The sequence below is a fragment of the Carassius auratus genome, unplaced genomic scaffold, assembly GCF_003368295.1.
Source record: "Carassius auratus strain Wakin unplaced genomic scaffold, ASM336829v1 scaf_tig00021970, whole genome shotgun sequence".
Taxonomy (NCBI): domain Eukaryota; kingdom Metazoa; phylum Chordata; class Actinopteri; order Cypriniformes; family Cyprinidae; genus Carassius; species Carassius auratus.
This window is the reverse complement of record NW_020525148.1, coordinates 88,479-95,498: the sequence shown is the minus strand read 5'-3', so window position 1 is coordinate 95,498 and position 7,020 is coordinate 88,479. Positions and strand designations below refer to the sequence as shown.

General features: G+C 33.0%; 1 pseudogene; it reads left to right on the top strand.

Moving 5' to 3' along the window:
* The first annotated feature begins 243 nt into the window (after positions 1-243).
* On the top strand, positions 244-6,108 carry LOC113077212 (cytidine monophosphate-N-acetylneuraminic acid hydroxylase-like; annotated as a pseudogene).
* The last annotated feature ends 912 nt before the right edge of the window (positions 6,109-7,020 follow it).

The window sequence follows — 7,020 nt, the reverse complement described above, 5'->3', positions numbered from 1 at the left end:
AAAACACATTTAAGTTTTAACCGTGTGTTGATGATCTGGTAAAAAATTTAAAATGTATAAAAGGTTGGACATTTATAAATGTGAAATAAAGTTTCCCAAACTTTTGAACAGTAGTGTATTTTACACTGAGATAACGTTGACACAAATGAAATTATGGACTCGGTTAAGTGCCTAAACCTCATTAGAAATGCACACTGCTGCTAAAAAGACTGGATAAACTCAAACAAAAACCTTCCAAGTCACATGATCCTGAATACGGTGGACTGCACCAGACCAAACAATGGACGTCTCCTCACGGTGTTGATGTGATGATGAGCGACTTCGCCGGTGGTGCCTCCGGGTTTTCCAATGACCTTCCACGGCGGTAAATACACCGGTGAGTCACACGTGCCGCTTTAAACAGGTGCAACTAGGAACAGGTGACCATAAGCAGCACAATGCTTTCTAATGCACATCGTGTTTGTTTGTTTTTGACAACAGAAAGCTGGAAGGCAGATTTCATCAAGAACGAGAGGAAGAAGCTGTTAAACTATAAGACACAGCTGGTGAAATCACTACAGCCCAAGATCTACATCCCTTTTGCAGGATACTTCACTGAAGCGCATCCCTCTGACAGGTGAACACACATGCCTCAATCAACCTTATCACAGAAACTCGTCCAGCTAGTCAACGATTAACTACGGTGTCCAGGAACACATTGTAAGTAAAATCAATAAAGTCAACATGAAACAACTATATGCACTATGATGCATTTCTAAGTGAAATATAGCAGAATGATTTCTGAAGATCATGTGACACTGAAGACTGGAGTAATGATGCTGAAAATACAGCTTTTCATCACGGGAATAAATTACAGTTTAAAACATATTCACACTAGACATTTCACAATTTAACTGTGTTTTTGAGTACATTAAACAAATCTTTTCGACTGTAGTGTACTCTATATAACACTGAAGTATGAAATGTATGACAGGAACACTTGAACATGACTAACAGGTACATAAAGGAGACGAACAGCAAGAACAGTGCAGCAGATCTGAATGAATCGATAAGGAAGAGCTGTCCGAATATCTTAACCTGGACTCCTGTACCCGGATCAGTCCTGGACTTGGCCCTGGCGTTAAATGACCCATCCAACAGGTGCGTTCACACGGCTTTACGTTATTATTACGATGCAGCATTTAAGCACACTGATGTAGCTTGAGTGCATTAGACTGAAATTAATAAAGCTTTAATATTTGCATGAAAAGCAAGCAATTTGCAAAAACACTAACATGACGTCAGTTCAGTTCAGTTCACTTTATTAGCCATTTGCAGTGTAAAACCACATTGGTTTATTTTAATATTACTGAGACACTATACAATTATTATTATCATTATTATTTATTATTTGTATATTAATTTGACTTAAGTTTTAGTAATTCTATTTTAGTATCTGTATTTTGTTTTGTCATTTTAAAACGTGTATTTTGTTTTTATTCCTTTTATTTGCTTTAGTTTTTCTAGTCACATTAAATGAAAATGAGAAATGTTGGCTTGGCAGCTGAAATACTTTGTGTATAGTTGTGTTAACTATTAAAATGTATTTATATATATATATATATATATATATATATATATATATATATATATATAATATATATATATATATATATATATTGATCAATAATTACTAAGTTTTTCAATTGTTTATTTTTTTTAAAATAATTTCTGGTCATCAAAGAATCCTGAAAAAATGTGTGATGTTTAATTGTGAAATAAGTTGTGACATAAAATAAGTGTTTTCATATTTATTTTATTTCAGTTAACCAAACTGAAAGAATTATTCATGTTTAAAACTTTTTTCATTTAATACATATTTTTTAAATGTTATTATTTTTACTTCTAGTTTGAACTATAATAATCCTTCAAGAAAGGCTGAATATTTATAAAAAAAATAATTAATGTGATTTATATTTACAAACATATTTAATACAGTCTCGTTTGGTATTTTTTATTTAGGCATGCATCTGTTTTAATTTCCATTTCATATTAAAATGTTCATTAGCTTGTATGCATGTGAGAATTATGTCGGAGTCTGTTATTATTTCTGCCTGTTTTCCATCAGCATTATTTATTTTTCCTGGTTTTAATATCGTGACCATAGGAGAGTCATCACTGAGCCGCCCAATGGCACGAAGAATCTTTAAGACAGTTGGGACTTTGACTTGTATTTGGATGAAACTGAATGCTTCCGTTTCAGCTGAAATCTTTAAATACAAAAGCTGGATCCAGTACTATTATAACTGGGCAGGATTTAAAGACTACAATCTCGTGATTCGGGTAAATCATATACTTCATAAACGAACTGCTGGTGGATTTCACACATAAAGCAGCTTAATGCACAAAAAAACCCCATGCAATAAAATGTTTTCCCATCAGGTCACTGAGACGGATGATGATTTCAATCCTCTGAAAGGAGGTTATGATTATCTGGTGGACTTTCTGGATCTTTCTTTCCCAGCCGTGCGTCCGGAGAGAGATCACGCGTACGAGGAGGTACAGACTGAGCTGTATGAGACGCATGCTGAAGCCTGAATACAAACTGATGAAATCAATACGTGTGCGTTTCAGATCAAGAACCGAGTTAATGTGATGAGACACGTGGTCTGAACGGCCGGCTGTGGACGACCTGTACATCGGCTTCAATAACAGAATGAGTCGAGATCCCGATGTTTACCACCACAAGTAAATACACACGAAACAACATCATCACAAGATGAAACAGAAAAATACATAAGAGTGCATTAGTCATGCATTCAAGTGAAAATATAGTCAATTCAAAGACCAGAATCCAGAAATGTAATCATTATTCACGTGGTATCCTGAAGGATTCCTCGCAAATGAAGCTTCAAAATGTTTTTAAGTTTAAACATCTATAGTAATACATAGTTAAATAAAAGCCGGTCCTATAACATTATTTATCATCATTTCATATCATTAATTTTTTTATGGCAGATTCTGAATCATTTTCAGATAGAATTGCCACTATTGCAAATATTTCTAAAATGTTTATATTTAGCTTCATTTTTTTCCCCAGTTTTTTAATACTTTAGTCATTTTAGTACTTTCAGTTTAACCTTGTTTTGTTTCAGTTTGTATTGTTTTGTTTTCTTTTTTGTTCTACAATTTTCATCATGCATTTGTATTTTATTGTAGCCTTGTTTTGTGATAGGTTTCTTGACGCATCTTAGAGATGTTTCCACGGTTCTTCTGGATTTTATCTATCTGAGTTTGTTGTGTCTCTTCATTGCCAACTTTTTTATATCAGTATTGCATGATATAAACTTGCAATTGTGAGATATAAATGCGAGATATAAACTCGCAATTCTGATTTTTCTACTCTGAATTGAGAGTTTATATCTCGCAATCCTGAGAAGAAAGAAAATCAGAATTGTGAGAAAAAAACTGAGAATTGCAACTTTATATCTCTGACTTTACTTTTTTAGAATTGCAAGTTTACAAAGTCAGAATTGTGAGAAAAAAAGTCACAATTACTAGTTTAATTACTTACTTAATGGAAACTGATATTTGTTACTGACACACTATAGCAAAAGATAGAAATAACTGATTAAAACCATTTTTCAGCTGGTGAAAATACTACTATTCTAATCATCTTGGCCATCACTGTATATATTTTATCTCAATATTTTCCTCTTGAAGTGGTGCACGCATGAGTGGGGTTGTTTAAAAATGTTTAAAATGTTTAGTCTTTCAGTCATCTTTTCAGCTGTGCACCACATCTGTGTTCTTTGTTGTACTTTTTACGTTGAAGACTTTCACGTTAGCAACACATAGACCCTGTGATTCTTTTACTCAAATTTCAGATGCATCTCTTTAATCAACATTATCTAAGGTGGTTTCGAGTGCAATTAAGATTGTCTCATGGGATCAACCTTATAATTAAAAGGATATAAACATTATCTTACAGTAAAAGGGAACAAGCTCACATTGCTAATTTCCAGGAAACCTGAAAATCGAACTGAAAACCTGAAGGTCAGACGAGGATGACTGGGGTCAGGTTTTCAGCTCCTCTTTCAAGTCCTCACAGTAGACGTCTAGCAATCTTAAGTCATAACGAGTTTAGTTTTAGGTTTGAGGAAATGATAAATGATAAAAGATACAGGAGGATGTTACGTTCTGATTATTAACCAGCTTTTTGGAGAAAGGATCAATATCAGAAGTGTGTGTGCTCCAAATTTGAACCTACTTTTTGCTCTAAATTAATTTCCGATATTTAATCTTTTTCTGTTAATTCACATCGTTCTTGGAGAAAACTTGATGGAGGAGCCACTAACTGCCTTTTTATTATTTTTTATAGTTCACTGAGGTCCACTTATTTTTATATATATAGAATATTTACATTAAAAAAAAAACATGATCATTTAGAAGAAATAGGCTATTTTCTGTCCTGTTTTTAACCCCTCGTCAGAACGAATGAAAAGGCGTGATGGAGTGTAAACGCCCACAATAGTTGTGTAAGTTCAACAGTGACATTCCTTACAGATGGACGCTGCTGTGATTTACGTCAAAAATGCATAACTCAATACATATCAAACAATCCATAAGAAGAGCCAAAGCAATTGTGATCACGTAATGAAAAACGTGAAAACTTGTGTTGCATCATTACTGTCAGATCCAGTGTAACTGGCACAACATCATCATTGAATTGTGTCTTGTTTATAAACAATCTGCGATAAAAAAAAAAAGTTAGGTTTATTTGGAAAAAATAAAACAGAATTCATAGGACCCTACAAATATCATGCATCCGAAGCTATAATTTAATACTAAACAATAATGCATATTATATAGGGCCTATTTGATTTGTGTTTGTGAAGGACCCAATTAGGACCATGCACTTTCACTTTCCACACAGGCACACTTTATGTTTTCTTGAAATAACCCTTAAGCATGTAAATGTATAGCTTCCTTCAGTTTAATTTAAATAAATAGAAAATAAATGGATGTTTTAAAGTTTAGAATTAGACAGCCTTGCATTGTGTGTAGACAAATGCATAGTGAAAATAACCCAAAAGCACCACCTAGTGTACAACCTACTCTAATACTATTCTAGTATATATACATATATATATTTTATTTATATATAAATCCCTAATTTTCCAACATGTACATGAAAAATAAAAAATATTGGATACAGCTATGGGACACAGTCATGCAGCAGCAAGCCTCACAACAGTGAAAGGAACCTCAAATTGTACAGGTCCCCAAATCACTAAATAAATAAAATGTGTATTATAGAAATCAGTTGCACTTTGCAGATTCATGTGGTCTTTAATATCTGTTGCTGTTGTTTTATTTGCAGGTTCTGGAATCACTTTCAGACAGACCTGCCTTTATCAGCACCAGACTGGGATGGTTTCCTTCAGGAAGCCCGTGAAACACACGTCCCAGACGAGAGCAGTAACGGTTGCGCTCTATCTTAACACAAACACACACACATCACAGTTATCTGTGTCATTTTTCTGGATCACAGCGCTGTTTACGTGGTTTTGAGGGTCTGAGGGGTTTGAATCTGATGCTGCTCGCTTAATACCTGTAAAAAGAAGACAAACACTACTTGAACAACCCCAGGTTAATATTTATAAAGTTTCATCAGGATACATGATTCTGTGCTCAAATATGCAATATTTTTGTATAATGATGCTATGAAGTGGATAATTTTGATTTGATTTGGATCATGGCAGTTTTCTGTCTCTTTACATCAGGTATTACTGGCATGTATTTCTTATTTATGAAATGTGTTTGGGATGGATTTTTGTATTTTTTGGTATTTGGTTCTTTAAATCCTTAATCACTAATGAAGAGTAATCAGGTTGAGTTATTGAACACTGGAATGAGACTTGAATTGCTTTATAAGCAACTATTTTAATGAATGATAATTAAAAAAATGAATGTAAAATGCAAATTATGTGTTAGAGACCACATTGAAAACATGTGACTTAAAAATCTGATTTTAATATTTCATAATAATCTTTTCACACAAATGTATATAATTATGTAAATGTGCAGTTTACAAATATAATTATGGGGTTAAAAAAATCATTTATATTGACGAAAAGGATTTTCACATTTTGTTTTAGATTTTAAGACCCACTGGAAAAATAAAATGAATATGAACATAAATGTATTGCAATATAATTTTTATAAAATAAATATATTGCAATGGATTGCAATAAATTGTGTAATTTTATTTGTATTTTTTATTATATTTCTATTTAGCTTTTTTGTTTGTTTGTTTTAATTTTAGGAACTGTAATACTTCAATTTAAATTTATTCTGGTTCAGTAAACTGCCCAGACAAGTATTGGGTATTATCTTATACTGTTGTTTATAAATGTTTTATATATATATATACACACACACACACACACACACACACACACACACACACACACAAATAAAACATTTATTTGTAGTTTGGATTTATTTCAATAGCTAAAACATTTTTTAAATTAGTTTTAATTAACATTGGTAATGTTGATTATTAATTACAGAAACATTTCAGGTCAGAAAATAAACCTTTTTCCAATGAATCACAGCAGAATCGCTAAAACATAAGAGCCTGCATCACTTCGAGGAAAACCTGTTTTCAGTATATTGCAGGTGAATCCCCTGCATGCAAACATCAGAAACAGGAAGCAGAGACTGCAGATATTTACTTCCTCATATTTACATGCGGTTAATGAAGCTCCGTGTGCTGAAGAACATTCTACATGAGTTTGAGTTTTTACAAACATTCTGTAACAGATATAATAATCTTTTCGCTTTATTTAGCCCAGATAACCTGATGAGCAGGGTTCAAATGGTGAGAAGGTGAAGTGGTTTAACCCACAAAAACACAGTGCGGTGTGCCAACACAGGTTTCTGCACGTTGGCTTGATATGAACAGAGCCAGCTAACTGATTACATGCATACTTTGCATACTCATGCATATAACTAATACTCATAACAAGACTGGTA